General features: G+C 39.8%; 1 long non-coding RNA gene across 6 annotated transcripts; it reads right to left on the bottom strand.

Moving 5' to 3' along the window:
* Window positions 1-7,089: 7,089 nt before the first annotated feature.
* Window positions 7,090-10,741, bottom strand: LOC125291581. Of its 6 annotated transcripts, XR_007193031.1 has the most exons (6): window positions 10,215-10,741; window positions 9,178-9,688; window positions 8,838-8,928; window positions 8,442-8,613; window positions 8,243-8,314; window positions 7,090-7,128 (listed from the first exon to the last, which is right to left on the bottom strand). It is a non-coding gene; the product is annotated as an uncharacterized LOC125291581 (long non-coding RNA). The 6 variants fall into 6 exon arrangements; XR_007193029.1 differs by having other exon boundaries at window positions 8,243-8,613; XR_007193027.1 differs by lacking the exon at window positions 7,090-7,128 and having other exon boundaries at window positions 8,144-8,314.
* Window positions 10,742-17,494: the final 6,753 nt, after the last annotated feature.

The raw sequence follows: 17,494 nt of genomic DNA, 5'->3' as shown, positions 1-17,494 counted from the left end.
TTATATAGCTTTAATCCATTATTGCTTTTCTGAAAACATTCAACAACCAGTCAAAACCTCTACACCAGCACTGATAATGGAAAAACATGGTTTGCATTTTAAAGAAAATCCATGATCCATGAGGAGTGACCTACTGTATTCAGTGTTGACTGTTTTATGTTTTTTTTTTAAATAAAATACAAGAAATGTACCTGTATTCCCCTAACTGATATTGTGTGATAAATGTTATGTTTTATGCCACTAAGCTAAAACTACAGGATATGGAATCAGTGGATATTTCACTTCACTAAACTAACTGACAGCACTGCATGAAACTTACATTCTAATCAAACTAGGTGAACCACAGAAACAATAACAACAGCCAAAGCAATTAGAAGTCATTTTAATCAAATGAGATTGGTTTGCAAAAAAAAAAAAAACTCCTCAGACTATAAGGCCCATTATAAGTAATGGTTGTAGAAAACCCTGATGTCCTGTCTGGATCTTCGGTTTTGTGTCCCTCAGCTGCTGGTCTTGCTACTGTAACATATACAGTGCTGGCCAAAAGTATTGTCACCCATGCTAAAGTTCACTGAAAAGAGGAATATAAAATCATCTTTTGGAAATTTATCTTAATGCCTTAAGTGAAAAATGAGGAAATATCTAACCTTTAAGGACACCAATTTTCTTAGTGAATGAATAATGTATCATAAATAAATAAATGTTCTTCCTTAAAATACAGGGGTCATAAGTATTGGCACCCCTATGTTAAATTCCCATAGAGACAGGCAGATTTTTATTTTTAAAGGCCAGTTATTTCATGGATCCAGAATACTGTGCATCCTGATAAAGTTACCTTGGCCTTTGGAATTAAAATAGCCCCACATCATCACATACCCTTCACCATACCTAGAGATTGGCATGGGTGTTATTTCAGTTAGCCTATTAGCTGGTTTGATTTGCATTGAGCTCAATGAGCATCAAACCAGCTAACAGGGAATTTAACATAGGGGTGCCAATACGAAACTTGGTGGGCATGTAACCTCACATGGATAGCATGGAACCATCGTTTTTCGTTATGACACCCTCTGAATGCATGCCAAGTTTCGTGGAATTCCGCTCATGGGGTGCCACACAATAAATTAATTTATGTTACTATACACCAACTGGCCTGTAGGTGGCCGGAGACAGTTTTCTGTGAATATCTCGAGAACCGTAGGGCCTAGGAGGTCCACATTTTTTTGTATGTTGGTTTTAAGGGGACATGTCAACCCATCCCATTACCACTTATTCCATGTATAGCGCCATCTAATTAAAAATGAAAAAGCAAAGAATTAGGTGTTTTCATCACAATATCTCTGGCTGACATGGTCAAAACTGCACGAAATTGAAAGTGTAGGATCATTATGACACCCTCCGACACTGCATGCCAAGTTTTGTGAACTTTCGTTCATGGGGGGCCTTACAATAAAATAATTTATGTGTACATTAAGTGACCGTACACCAACAAGGATTCCCGGGACATTGAAAGACCGGGGTACACGAAACTTGGTGGGCATGTAACCCCACATGGATAGCATGGAACCATCGTTTTTCTTTTTGATCTGTAGCCCCCCCGAAAGGAGGGTAGGGCAGACACAGTTTTCTGTGAATATCTTGAGAACCGTAGGGCCTAGGATGACCAATTTTTTCCGTATGTTTGCCTCCAGGGGTCATCTTAACCCATTCCATGTGCACACATGTGCATAAACAGATACACACGCACACACATACATTCACAGTAATCATACGTATGACACACACATACTGCGGTTTGACACCCAAACGAGGCCATGACACCTTCGGATTGCTTGTTTGCATGTTTATTACTGCTACTACTGTGTCCATGTGAAATGGTCCAAATGTAACTATTATAGCACAGATTTGTGAGAATGTGTGTTGTGTGTGTTTTCTCTCTCTCTCTGTCTGTGCGGGTGGGTGTGCGTGAGTGTCTCTCTCTAGCTACTCACACATCCTGTGTCGGTCACAAGGTGCAAAAATCCAACAGTGGAAAGTTCTAGTTCTAAAAACAAATACTAAAACATGTCTGAATGGAGCACTGTTTAATTTTCCCCTTTAAAGGTCTCATCTCATCGTTTTTTCATTAATTTTGCAGTGGTCTGTAGTGTTGATGAATGCCCTGTGAGCCGGTTTTGGTGAAAAAAATGCTGTCCTGCGTCTGTTTCATGCTGTTCTAGTTTGGTGGGGAAGGTGGGAGGGGAGGAACGACAGGATTTGCCTCTTGCTCATGAATATTCATGACATGTTAATGACCTCGCCTCTGATTGGCTAACAGTACTGTGACGCTCCCTCCAGTGCATCCTCATCTCAACTTTACAGTGCTAAAACCTGGCTAAAACTCGAGTCAAAACTGTTGCACAAAATCATGTGTTTGATCCTAGTATCCGAGTTGGAAGAAGAACCGCTTCCTGATTGTTTGTCGTGAACGTTGGTTTAATAGAATGGTAACAATTGCATGTCAGCTTAAATTTCTCCTAAAAGAGGTAAACGTTTGTGGCAATCGTCATCTTGCATTCAAGTAACAAACAGTTGGAAACGTTTTAAAATAAAGACCTATTTCTTTACAGTCAAGTCTTTGCAATCTTCCTGATAGATATTTTACTTCACAACACAGGTTATAACCACTAAATGCAGTTCTGCCACTGACCTAGCCTGCTAATTGTATGCTATCAGAATAGATAGTTATGGTTTGAATTCCATGATACTATCATTGAAAGACCACTTGGTTATAGCTCAATATAAATCTAAATGCAAACACACTTACCTACTCCTAGCTATATTTCGCTGGAATTGCACCAGAATGCCTACAGAAGCAGAGAATGTGTGCTGCAAGACTTCTCCAGTAATGAGTATAAACTATGGCTTTGATAGCCTACATTGGCAGAGGTTAGCCTACTCAAGTTGTTTTCTGTCACGTATGACCCTTAGGAAAAAGTACTATAGGAATCTTATAGTATAAGACTACTATAGAAAAACTATAGCAGTTATAGGATATTATAGAGTTATTAGTAGTACTTCTACAGTATGTCCCAAAATACGTATTCCTATAAGATTACTACAATATTTTGTGCCAAAATTCCTAGATTCCTATACTACTTTTTCATAAGGGGATTGCTCATGTGGTTAGAAAAATGGGCAACACCAGTACCCCTGTTGTCTGTATGACCCTGTACCCAGGATTAGAACCAGTCTGCCTTAACATAATGTACTCCCTTCAAAATGCACTAAACATTCGACTATGACCACTATGGCCCCCTGTGAGAGAAGATATGAAAGGCAAGATAACCTTTAGCCTAAAAGGGACAAAAACTGATGCAACTCCTAAATAGTAATATAGTAGTATATAGTAATAAGTAATATACAAAACAGGTCAATTTTCAATAAATAGCTTTATTATATTTACATACAGCAGTGGTACTCAAAGTGTGGTCCGCAAGCTCTCTCAAGTGTTCCACAAGTAGATGTGGTAAAATAAAATAGATGAGTTGTTTGCAATATTGAGCCAACTTGTATGTACAGTAAATCCAAACAGGTCTGCAACACTCATGTAACCTACAGTATGCCAGTTTAAATCATATGAATCCTCTGACAGCATAAGCATGGTGCAAAGACAATAAGCAAGGTGGTTTAGTGAGAAGGCCTATTGTGTAATATACTCTTGAAGTAGGTCTACTGTTTTTTTTTTTTTTTGCTAGGTGGTCAGTGCAGTGTTTCCCCTACAGTGTATTTAACAGCGGCGCAGTGCCGCTGCTGGATTTTTTTTTAGCGCCGCTGCAACATAATATCACAAGATTCACTTAACACACTCTAAAAGCACAACGGCCAACGTCATCTCGAAATTGTTTTCTGAAAGTCTTGAGTAAGTTAAGTGCATCAAATCCGCACTTAGCCTCTCATTATTCAGGACATATATGCGGCATGATGTGTCAGGTGATTACAAGGCCAAAGACAAGTCTGCAGCCCATATGGCTAGCCTACGTTCTGAACACGGTTACATTGTTTAGCTATCCGACTGATGGGGTCTTGCTCCGCCACAGTGTAGCCTATGGTGTCATCGTTCACTTGTAGGTTACACAATAAATAGCCTACTTATAGGCCTGGTGACAATAAAAATGATATCAGTTATATTTCATCGAAGCTGTTTGTATGCCGTGAATTAAGCTTGTAGCCTATGCCATATGTTAAGCTTGAGCAATTCCTCTGATCCAAAGCCTGCTTTGACACATTGACACTAATGTGAAACATGCATCCTCCTCTCTAGCCTACATCAAATAAAAGAAACCAATTCATGATTACCGAAATGAATTTAACATGGGGAAAAAAAAAGTTTGTTGCGATTTAGCCTACTGTTGTGATGCGGTTCTTTCTGCTGATTGGATTTCGTCGGTGTCGTCAACTCTGAGAACTCTTGCTCGGTTGACAATTTTATCAGAGAGCTGATTTCCCAAAGATGAGCCTCCATCAACATTCAACGACAAATTATTAAAACGTAAGTAATGGAATTGAGTAAACCAATGTGCTACAAGGTGTATGGTCTTAACGTTAATTGTAGCCTAGACTTGTAACGTTAGCGTAGGGCTACATGTAATGTTTGCATGGGAAAGCTAGGCGAACACAGTCTAGGCCTGTTTAAAATTTCTGATAGTTAAAGGAAATATGAGCATATGTTGGCATATACGTATAGCCTAAATTCTGTCCACTTAGCTATAATAGGCGATCACAAACAGACTTTTTCTACGTTTGCGGCATTAGACATAGGAGCCTACATTCTCTCATCAGAAAGACGTGTTCTCATAACTTCAGCGTTCTCTTGACGGTGAGACGAACGGTCGCACTTCAATCAAGTAGCCTAGGTCCTTTTCGAGTTAATTGTGAGTGAGTTGTATGGTAACTGTGAGAGTGATGTAGAAGAAAAGTGAGTATTTACTTTTTTACACGTGGGTTTGTTGTTTTGGGACTGAGAAATAGACTACAAGGAGTGCATCTGGCTACGTGCATGCGTGTCAGCATTAATGGCCCCCCAACAATTCAATTCAATTACCCAGTGGCGGTTTTAGGTACGGGCGAACCAGGCGGTCGCCCGGGGCGGCATCTTGTAGGGGGCGGCACAAGCGCTTAAAAAAAAAAAAAAAAAACGCCGTCGCAAAACGATTTTCTATTATCCATCACTTGTGTGAGGAATTAGGGAATTGGCGCCCCTGTTGCTCAGAAGGTAGGCCTACTGCACTGCACTGTGCAGAGGAAGGGCGAAGGGGGAGGGTTTTGCGGGGACAGTTCACCTCTGGGTCTCCTTAATGAAACGGGAAAGGGGGGATGAATGGGGATCCACTGTATAGTAGCCTACAACAGTCTATTAGTGGGCTAAAATCAGTCACACCTTGACTTTCTTCCAAACAACGCACATCTCATAATGTTATGAATGCAGACCTATGATTCCTGCACATTTAATTAACTGTGTGAAATGGCTAATAAAAATAGGTGACAAAACGATTAAGAGGTCACCCAGGTGAATTGGTTTGGTCTTGACTGTGGTTGCGAGTGGATCATGGGAATTTGTGGATTGTTGTCGACTGTCGAGTGCCAAACACGATGGACAGAAAGCGGTCAAAGCCATCAGGTGCCCAGTTCCGAAAAAAAAGAAAAGTAGAAGAGGAGAGGGATCTCGCCCGGGGAGTAATTGAGTCTAGAACCGCCACTGCAATTACCAAAGAGCCTTAGAGATGTTCTTTGAAAAGCCCAGAAAAATTAAGTGCTCGCAGATTGGGTGTGGCCTTTGCCATTAAGACAAATTTAAATAAATTGTAAATAATCTTTTTTCTGGGTTGTGCCATTTCATTTTTCTTCTATCATTTTTAACCAATAATGTAAAAGAAAGCTGAAAATGTCCACAAAAGAAACACGAAGGTATGATATAAAAAATAAAAATAAAAAAAGTAATAGCACCGCTGCTGGAAAAATTTCTAGGGGAAACACTGCAGTGATCTTTTTTTCGTTTAAATTATTATTGATTAAGTGGTCCTTGGTCTGAAAAAGTTTGAGAAACACTGACAAATAGTAATATTGCAGTCTATTAAAATAATGCAAACACAAAACAAGAACATCCAAACTATGCACAGAATTAACAATGTCCTCTTTTTGCCAGACGATGCAGACATCTGGCCTACAGATCCTTTGTAAGATGGTGCTGGGATTATTTAGGGAAAAAGGTCTGAGTTGTTGTTTCGGCTTGTGTTGTCCTGGGTATCCGAAGGGACAACACAAAAAAACACATTCGTTGGCTGTGATGATTCTATTACATTGCTCATTGATTGCGCTAGAAGTTAGAAGATTATAGGTTCAACAAGCTAAATCTCTGGGTAGTGTGGTCATACAGTTTCTTATGAGTGTAGCTACACCAGGCACGTAACTGAAGCATTCCGTTCGCGTTGCGTCTTCTGCAACAATTAGCTTCAAATAGGTCTAATCAATGGAAGTAGCTACACCTGGCGCGTGGCCTGTAGGCTACGTTCAAAAAAATAGACCATTCCTCTAATGGATTTTACCAGAGCCCTTCCTATTAGACATTCTCTGATTTTACACGTCGCAAACAGAACACTTCAGTTACGTGCCTGGTGTAGCTTCCTGTAATATAGGCTAGCCTAAGCCTAGCTTGTGCCCTTTTCATGCATGCTAACGTGAAGAATATGAACATGCTATTTTGTAACAGTCGTTAGGTGGAAAAGTTTGTTTGTACTTACAGCCTGTGAGCTGGTGGTCGATCGTCGTGACGTACAGGTCCAGGTTTTCAGAACATCGATGCAAAACCACTTTCTAACTGTAGGCAGGCGAGTGATCGAGGGAGAGATGACCCACTCTGCTACCAGTCCACATTGATGGGGTCAATGTGGAGGTGGTTAGCACCTACAAGTATCTGGGTCTCCACCTGGACAATAAACTGGACTGGTCAGCCAACACTGATGCACTCTACAAGAAAGGGCAGAGCAGGCTGTACTTCCTGTGGAGGCTGCGGTCCTTCAATGTGTGCAGTAAGCTCCTCAGGATGTTCTACCAGTCTGTTGTTGCCAGCGTCCTCTTCTATGCAGTAGTATGCTGGGGAGGAAGCACAAGGAAGAAGGATGCTGGGCGAATTGACAGGCTGGTAAGGAAAGCTGGCTCTGTAGTGGGAGCTGAACTGGAGTGCATCACTTCACTATCTAAAAAAGGGCCCTGAACAAACTGATCAACATCTTGGACAATGAGTGTCACCCACTCCACAGCACTATTGTTAAGCAGAAGAGCCTGATCAGCTGGAGACTTCGCTCACTGCCTTGCACAACCGACAGACTGAGAAAGTCATTTGTCCCCAGGGCCATTGAACTGTTCAATGACTCACTTAAGGGAAGAGGAGAGATAGACTTCTCTGCATAGTCTGTCTGCCTCTCCACCCCCTCCATGTTTGGTACCATCTGTCCACTAGCCACTTGTATCACTGTCTTTATGCCTCACTGTTTGTGTGCTATATTAGCACATATGCACAAACCCCCTTCCATGCCACAGCCGAACTGTGGCCACACTTATACATTTTCTTAAATAGTTAAATATATAGATATATAGACTTTACTTTATTTCTGCATTGTTGCACTGTTGACTTACTCATTTGCACTATCACCATGACCACTATCACCATTGCACACCACCACCATGACACTCATTCACACAGAGCACCTTAGAGCACCTTACCATACCTTACTATGCACAGAGAATCACAGGCTCAGTCCCTGCCTCAGTCATTGCAAGCGCCTCTGATTTATTAATCACCACTATGTGGATACTGTTTTTAGAATTGATTTAGATTAAGTGTTAGTTAGTATAATTTGTATTTTTGTAATTTGTATTTTAGTATATTTTTATATATTGTATTAAGTGTGAGTATAATTTGTATTTTAGTATATTTAGCATATTCTTTATCTTCTACTGCCCTTACTGCTTAGTTGTGTTTTTATATTATATACTTTAATTACTCTTTCTGCTGTTAAAGAATGTGTTTGTGTTGTATGTATGCTGCTGAGACCTTGAATTTCCCCTGGGGATCAATAAAGTATCTATCTATCTATCTATCTATCTATCTATGACCTCTGTTGATATGATCTGACCTCTGTTGATCTGCAGCTCTGTAGGTTGCAGATTCACTCACAGACACACACACACATTGAGCTCTACCAACTATGTAATGTGTCCAAAAGTGACGAAGACAGTGATCAGGTCAAATCCAAAGTGCTGCAGAGATCTCCATGTCCTGGAAGAGACAGAAAACACACACGATTATCTGTGTGTGTGTGTGTGTGTGTGTGTGTGCTCATACTCTCCATCATCGTCAGGGTGATGCAGAATGTTTCTGCCAAATGGGAAAAAAAGTGTTGTACTGGGCTTGATCCTGCATTCTCCGGCCGTGCTGCTGCGTCTCCAGGTGCCATGGAACTCTGGAATGCGTCTCCATGTGTCGTGGGACTTGATGGTGTTCCAGAAGCTGCTGTCGTCACTCAGAGCGTCCGCTGTCATATTACAGATCTCCAGCCACGACAACTGACGCTTGAACTCATCAAACAACATGAAATGGAGGAGAGGAGAGGATAGAAGGAGGGAGAGGAGGAAGAGGAAGGAGAAGAATAGAGTATGATAGAAGAGGGGGATAAGAGAGGAGAGGGAGAGATTTACAACATTAGCTAGTTTTTGTCTATTATCATAATAGTAATCCCCTGTAATCCCCCATTTCTTAGTCATACTGTATATATGTTTGTGTGTGCAGGTTAGATTCTTACCAGAACTCTCGCTCAGCAGGGCTGATAGAGTTCCACTCCGAGGAGCTGGCATGAAGGTGCGCACACACACACACTCTCGTGAAGTTGTCAACTGCAAAATAGTAAGACTTGCATAAATTAGTACCAAATATATATTTTTTAGGCAAAGAATTAGCATTTTGAAAACAATAAGCTTCTTGAGGGTGGTATTAAAGGACAAATGTCCAACAGCACAAAGTACAAGGAGGTCCGACAGTACATGTCGGACCAGCACAAAGTTCCCTTCCATTTTTCGCTTCCATCAAGAATACAAGACTTACAACAGTATATTCTGAGCATGTGCAGAGATGCACTGACTTACGTTTGTTGTTCAAATGGATGCATGGGAAATCTATCCACATCCATTCCAAAAGTTGGGATGTGCACACGCCAAGATCATAAACATAACAAGAAAACAAGAAGTCATACTTGGAAAGTGTTGCTAACACCACTGGACAGACAGAAGCAGACATTAAAAGCCATATAAGCAAGGCAAGGGTGCTGTTCAACACTCTCTGGAGCAGAAAAAGCATCTTAATCAACACAAAAAAACTATGGCATTTACAATTACTATCAGAAACATGGCTGCAAACATCCATAAAGCAAGGCCTGTTTAGTGGAATGCCCACTCACCACATCAAGGTACAGGCCATGAGTGGGATGTTAGTAAGACTGTCATGAGCTCTCTCTCTGCCTGGTAACACGCGCTGATTGAAGTCTGATGACCTCCACCTGTTCCTGCTCTGCTCTGCCTCACCCTCGTTCTTCTTCTTCTTCTTCCGTCAGGTTTTATGGCAGTTTACAGGCAAAGTGTATTACCGCCATCTACTGGACTGAGATGCAATCAATTGGATGTTATTTCAAGGAAAATCATAAAAATAAAAATAAATAATAAAAAAAAAAAAAAAAAAAAAAAAAAACACACAAAACAACCAACTAAATCCTATTTGCTAATTGTGTTTCTTTGATAAATGTGATGACAGCACTAGTGATGTTTCCTGATCTAGGCTCACCTAATAAGGTGTCTAAAGAGAAGGCTTTCTTGGCTGCGTTCACTTCCCTCTTTAGCTTTTCTCTTTGTCTGGAGAATCTTAAGCATTTTAAAAGAACATGATCTACATCCTCTCTCATTCCACAAAACTCACATTTTCCAGTTGGATGTTTATTTACAACATGTAAGCTATTATTCAAACCAGTATGGCCTATTCTCATCCTTGTAAACCAAACCTCCTCTTGTCTGTTTGGGTACATAGGTTTGTTATTTAGGATATTCTTTTGTATATTATATAAATGTCTACCTTTCTTCTCCTTATCCCATTCAGCTTGCCATATTAAGTTAACTTTGTGTTTGATGATTACCTTAACTTCTGATCTGCTGAGAGGAATGTGCTGAGAGGAATGTTTAACTGAACTTCCTCTTCCTTAGTTGCCTCTTTTGCCAGCTTGTCTGCTTCCTCATTACCACCAACAAGCTTTATGAGCAGGTACCCATACAAACTGGATTGATATTCCCTGTTGACTGATTGCAAATATGATATTATTAATTTCATTCAATAAATCCTGTCGGCATGATGATTCTCCATTTTGTATAGATGTGAGAGATGACATTGAATCAGAACAAATAACTGCTTTAGGGGGCCTAGCTTCTTCTATCCACTGTAATGCAATAATAATAGCTGTCATTTCAGCTGCAAATATGGACAGATGGTCTGATGTTCTCTTTTTAATTGAGATTTTGTGATCAGGGATATATGCTGCAATACCTGTTTTACCCTCTGAATCTTTAGATGCATCTGTATAGACCTGTGTTGTATCATAATACATACTTCCTAGATATTGCTCTACGTTCTGATACACTCCTCCAGATTTAGCTATCTCTTTGGTTTCCATAATTACCATTGGAGAACAAAACAACCAAGGTGGAGTTCCTACCAGGGGCACAGTCTTACTACAATTGATACCATCTATTTCCAATTGGTTTGCTATTTTATTACCATCCCAACCAAAGCTACAAATCTGGGATCTACCATATTCCCAACACTCGTTAAGAACTTTCTTAGTGGGGTGTGATACATCATGTTCCTTTAAATTAATCCAGTAAGCCATACTCAACTTAATACATATAAGGCTTAAGGGCATTTCTCCTGTTTCTATTTGTAATGCTGGTATTGAAGATGTTCTAAATGCACCACAACATATCCTCAGACTTTTAGCCTGCATTCTATTGATTTCACCAATCAATGTCTTAGATGCTGAACGATACACAATACATCCATAGTCTAACACTGATCTTATCAGTGCAATATAAATTATTTTAAGGGACATCCCTGGCTCCCCAGTTGTACCCTGACAAACATTTCAAAACATTAATGCCCTTTTGCACCTCTCATTTATTTTCTGTATGTGTTCCTTAAATGTTAACTTGACATCAAACCACACTCCCAGGTACCTAATAACGTTAACTTGTTTTAATGATTGATTATATAACTTAAGTTCTAGTGTGGGATTTATTCTTTTCTTTGAAAAACAAATAAATTGAGTCTTCTCTATAGACAAATGAAAACCCCACTCACATGCCCATTTTTCTACCTTGTTAATAGCCAGTTGCATTTTGGTTGTAATATTATCAATATTAGTCCTTTTACCCACAAAGCTCCATCATCCATATAATGCTCTATTAATTCTAATGTCGTCTATTGTATTGAAAACATCATTAATCATGATGTTGAACAGCACTGGACTGCATACACTACCCTGAGGTGTTCCGTTTTCTATTGAATAGATGTTAGAAAAATTAACCCCAACTCTCACTTCTATTGTTCTATCCTTTAAAAAGTCTCTAATCCAGTTAAACATCTTACCACTGATACCCATTCTATTCAGCTTAATTAACAGTCCCTCCTTCCATAGCATATCATACACTTTCTCTATATCAAAGAATGTTGCTAAGACTGATTCTTTACTGACTTGCGCTTTCCTTACTTCATTTTCTAGACATACAACAGGGTCCATCGTGAAATGCGTCCATTACGGAACCCACTCTGGTGTGGGGAGACAAGACCTCTTTTTTCAATTTCATACATTAGTCTTCTAGTGATCATTTTCTCCATAAGCTTACATAAGTTAGATGTTAATGCTATTGGCCTGTAACTTTTAACTTCAGTCTTATCTTTCCCTGGTTTCCCAATAGGAACCACTACAGAATGTTTCCAGCCCAAAGGCAATCTTCCTTGCTCCCAAACCTTATTGTAAAGACTTAAAATTATCATTTTAGCCATATCATCGACTTCATTAATCATTTTATAACATACACCATCCTTCCCCGGTGAAGTATTCCTAACCCCATTTAACGCTCTCCTAAGTTCAAATAACGTAAATTCCTTATCTAGTACACTCTCGTTTATTACATGTTTCCCCAGTAGCCCTTTACTCTCATCCATAACTTTAACTCTCCAAGACAATTCCTCATCAGTTAGGTTTTTTGAACTATGAACCTTAACAAAACTTTTTGCAAGCATCTCTGCTTTCTCTTGATTAGTTACTGCCTCTTTATCATTATTTTTAATTACAGGTAGAGAAAATTCCCTTCTAATGCCTCCCATCTTTTTAATCATGCTCCAAACATCACCCACTTTGACTTCTGCTCCTATTTTACCACAAAAGTCACGCCAAAATGTCCTTTTAGCTTCTTTTTATGACTCTTTTAACCCTTGAGTGTAATTTTTATATTCCATTAAGTTGGTATAGGAATGATTTGATTTAACAATTTTGAAAGCTCTATGTCTGGCTTTAATTGCTTCCTTACAATCATCTGACCACCAAGGTACCATTCTTCTTTTCCTCATCCCAGAAGATTTGCCAAGAACCTTCTCCGCTGACTCACATAAAATATTTGTAATTGTTGAATTTAACTCATCAACATCATTACTCATTTCTGACATTATTCCCATTAGCCTGCCACTTGCCTTCATGCTATATAACCCCAGTTTGCTTCTTTCATTCTCCATCTTGGAAACCAATTCTCTTCAAGGCACACATTTTGATTTCTAATACCTAACCAAATAATATAGTGATCACTGCCAAGAGAATTTTCACTAACCTCCCATTCACTTACCCCTGCTATCTGATCAGATACTAATGTAAGATCTATTGCTGATCCTGTTCCATGAGACGCATCATACCTAGTATTCCTTCCGTCATTTAAACAAACCAACTTATAATCATCCATAAACTCCTCAATAGTGCTCCCATTTTCATCCACCTTAGTACCTCCCCACAGAGTGTTATGTGCATTAAAATCTCCACATAATACTAGCTTCCCATTTCCCTCCTCACACATATTGTCTAGCATTTCTCTCAGGATTCTTTTACAAGGGTTATAAAAGTTGACGATTTTAATCTTAGTTTTACCTACCCAGATCTCAACCAGGACTGTTTCAACCTCTTTATCTGCATTTAAAGCTCTGTAATTAATCCCCTGCTGAATAAATGTGGCCACTCCACCTCCTGCAGTATCCCTGTCTTTACGTACTGCTGTATATCCATATATTATGAAATCAAGTGATGATTTTAACCAGGTTTCAGATAATGTTGGGTTTAATATCTAATTCCTCAATAAAGTTTTTAAGTTCCTGACCATTAGCAATTAAACTTCTGGCGTTCCACTGTAAAATTGATAGACTCATTACGAACTGCCACCTGGTACCTGGCTATCAGAAATTCCTAATACCATGTTATGAATAGAGTCAACTGACAAATCATGAATCTCTAGATACTTTTCTGCTGCTCTTTTAATTATTTTAATTCTATCACTTCTACTTGCCACTTGGGCTGAACAGTTAACCACTTCCACCATAAAAGCAATGAAACTTTTCTTATCCACAATTAAAGTATCTTCAGTTACCTTACAACATTTCTGGGTCGTTTGAGCTTGACTAGGGGTTAAATCTAAAGGGGCCATACCTACTTTAACCCTAGATTTTGCTTGGTTTTCTTTGTCAACCTTTTTAATGGCTTCAGCATAGGTAATGATCTCTTTTACCTTAACATTTTGCACTTGAACTGTTGAACCCTTTGTAGGCCGCACTATGTTCACCTCCGCAATTACAGCACTTGATTTTCGTTCCTTCCGCACATTTACCATATTCATGTTCGCCTCCACATTTAGCACATCTGGGTTTTGATTTTCATGCAGAAGAAATATGTCCATATCGCTGACATTTAAAGCATCTAGTTGGTGGGGGGATGTAAGTCCTCGTCATATAACTTACATACCCAATCATGATTCGTTCAGGCATCTTAATCTCATCCAACACTAACAAGACAGACAAACTTGGTCCTTTACTTCCATTCCTAAGTACTTGCAAACGCTTGACTTTGCTGACTCGAACTCGTTTAACATTGCTTTTAATGTCTTCTTCTGACAAGTCTATCGATACTCCAGATATCACTGCCATTATTTTACCCCTTTCTTCCCAGTCTTGGGCTTTAACACTTTTTCCCCAGTAACGTTTTAAGTTTCATCAATCCCATTCTCTGATCACTGTCTTGACAAACCACTAACAGGTTACCATCTCTTAGCGTTCTGACGGAGCGAACTTCTCCTATTTGCTTATAAATTGCTTCACTGACTTTTAATGGGTTTAATACACAGGGGGTTTGAAATCGAATCACTACTTTAACCTCAGTCCTAACTCTTTTCGTTTCATCTAGTTTAGTATTTCTTTTTCTTTTCTTCGATGCTCTTTGAATTAAATTCCATTCACCTTCGCTTATAGTACTCTCACTATCATGCTCCCCTGACAACTCCTCCAAATCATTAGATCTAGTTTCAAACTTATCCATGCTTAACAATCCATGATCACATCCCAGTCCACCAAACGCCATTTCCAATGGGTCTGGCGGCTTTTTCGCATTCCCGGAAGCATTCATCGCTTCCGACGCCCTCCAAACAACTCTCGTCCCTCACCCTCGTTTACCTACCAGCTGCACTGCATTCACCACTCATCATGCCCTGTATATAAAGCCTTGCTTTTCAGTCCACACTTGTCAGATCGTCTGCAACCAGCACCAGTTACCTGCCTGTTTTGGAAAACGCCTCTGACTCTTTTGCCTGTGATCCTGGACCCAGCTTCGACTACTTCTGTGTTCTCCAGCCCGGTAATCTTGACCTGCCTTCCGTCCCTCTTCTCTGAATACCGCCTAGTCCTTGACTGTACTGCTGCTTCGTTTCAATTGCTGTTGTGTGTGTTTCCCCAGGACTTCCCGGATCATCCAGCTCCTGCCATCGCTGTTAGGCTACTGGGGAACACACACACGCAGACTCTTGGAACTCCTGTACCCCCGGAACCCTGAAACCCTGAAACCCCCAACCCTTAAATAAACTTTTTTTGAGCGTGGCGCTTTTGTGGTCCTCGTCCTGTTTGGTGTCTGACAAAGACGGAAGACCGTGATAATGGGAAAATGAACATTCCCTTGTTTGTTAAGACAATTACTGACAATAACAAACACATTTTCAAGGACATGATGGAAGACCGTGTTAATGAGAATATTAACATTCCCTTGTTTGTTAAGACAATTACTGACAACAAACACATTTTCAAGGACAAATTGGACATTCTCAGCAAATGGTGCCATTTGAGGGTGGTAACCTCGTCAAAAACAATTATCGCTCAGACCCAGTGTTGGGGGTGACGCGTTAGAAAGTAACGCATTACTGTCATTTCGTTACTTTATTGGGTAGCCATTACTTTGAGAGAGAGAGAGAGAGACGGCGAGCCAGCGAGTGTGACAGCAGTGTAACCAGTGGCCATCAACCTGCCAAGCCGGTGGATTGCATGCTTTTGGATACATCATACAGATAAGATTTATGAGATCTCCAACGTTCTTACACACTGCCTGGGTAGTTAAACAAGGCCTTTTATTCAACAATTCCATTTTTGAGTTCAACAACCCCACAGGAACTGAACTGAAACTCAATTGAGTTGAACACTGAACTAATTGACTGGACTAATTTTTCTTTTTTTTTTACTGACTGCTTTGGGGGAAATTCTAATTTCTAATTCTGTTTTCTATGTGCGATTCACCTTGTGGAATGTAAATAAATGTTTTGATAAGCTTTTCTATTCAAACAGTGGTTGTAGCCCATTCACTCTAAGAGCCGAACCTTAACCCCGATTTCTGTTGTTTAAATATAATCAATATAGGTTATTGCTATATCTTAATTGATGCTTTAAGTTACGTTAGTTACATCTAGTGGTGCAATTGCAGCAGTAGATTAGAAAATCGGTAGATAAGCAAACAAAATCATATCAAATATCTCCGACTGTTTTTTTAAATTGTCAAGGACATAACAGAAATAGCAAAGTAACATAAAATGCACATAGTATTGAATCATTAGGATAGCTTATCTTTTTGTTTTGAATCAACTAACATGGCAGGCTAGCAAGGAATTTCCCTCCTGTTGTACTCACCGGAGATTCTTAAACTTATCCAAAAGAAAACAAAAGTGTAAAAGGCTGTTCACGATAACTAAGGCTTCTAGACACTTTTACTAGCTAATTTCAGTATTGAACGACTTTTTCCTGTGTTCTAAATGGTCAGTTTCATAATGTTTATTTCACTCGTTTCTTCATATGACGATTGACTTGACGAGAGGGAAAAAGGGAAAAGGATAGTTAATCTTCTCTAGCTACACTACATAGGGTGGCTCAGCCAACAAAGATTAAGCAGCGCCATCTAGGGGAATGGAGAATTGCAGCAATTACAATACTTTGGCCCTGTGCATTTTAGGTGGGCTACATCCTCCCCCCCTGAATGTGCATGCGTCCTGCATGTACCTATACATACTTAAATAGTAGTCATTTGATCTGTTCCTAAAGGTGTAAACTTCAGTGTGGGATGTAAGTCCAAAGCTTTTGTAAAAGCCTGATCAAGACCCTTCAACAAGGAGTGCATAACTAAAGTCAAGGGGTTTCCTAACGTCTGGTAAGTCAGCTGGTCAGGCTCTACCCTATGTCTAACTGATCTTCGCATTTCTGCATCTTCCTGTTGTTGGACATCATTCACACTTAAATCCTCCGGTTCATGTCGCTCTGATTGTACATCATGGTTTTCTTTCCCTACAGGTTCCTCTTGGTCTCCATGTTCTTTTTCAGGTCATTAGGCAAGTCATCACCCTCTTCCACTTCCTGAAGCTCTTCTTGCCAGTTCTCTGTTGGCAGAAATACCTCAGCTTCGGGTCTCAGACTTGATTCCCCAGGGCTTGCGTTGAGATTTTCCTCTCCTGAAAAAAGGCCTACGGTCAGTCTGAGGGATTTCATGGACAACAGTGACAGGTGGGTAAGTTGTCACCAGCATTTCCCCTGGGTATTCGTAATCGACTTCCTCCTCACTCTCGTATGATTCCAGCTGTTCTTCAATAACAAAGTAAGTTAACGCATTACAATTTTAATTTCAGTAATTCGTTAATTACTGAATAACTGTAACGTCCATTCCTGTGTTACTCACAACATCTGTAATGGGTTATATTGACTTATTTTTTCCATGATTGCTTATTTAAAATATAGATTAGCCTACATTATTTAATAGAGGTGTGCGTAGTGTAGCACGGGGACTGTACAGAGGTATTGATGGCATAG

Source organism: Alosa alosa, chromosome 3, assembly GCF_017589495.1.
Source record: "Alosa alosa isolate M-15738 ecotype Scorff River chromosome 3, AALO_Geno_1.1, whole genome shotgun sequence".
In the NCBI taxonomy this organism is placed as follows: domain Eukaryota; kingdom Metazoa; phylum Chordata; class Actinopteri; order Clupeiformes; family Clupeidae; genus Alosa; species Alosa alosa.
Note: the sequence above shows the minus strand (reverse complement) of the source record. Positions and strands in the feature narration are given on the sequence as shown.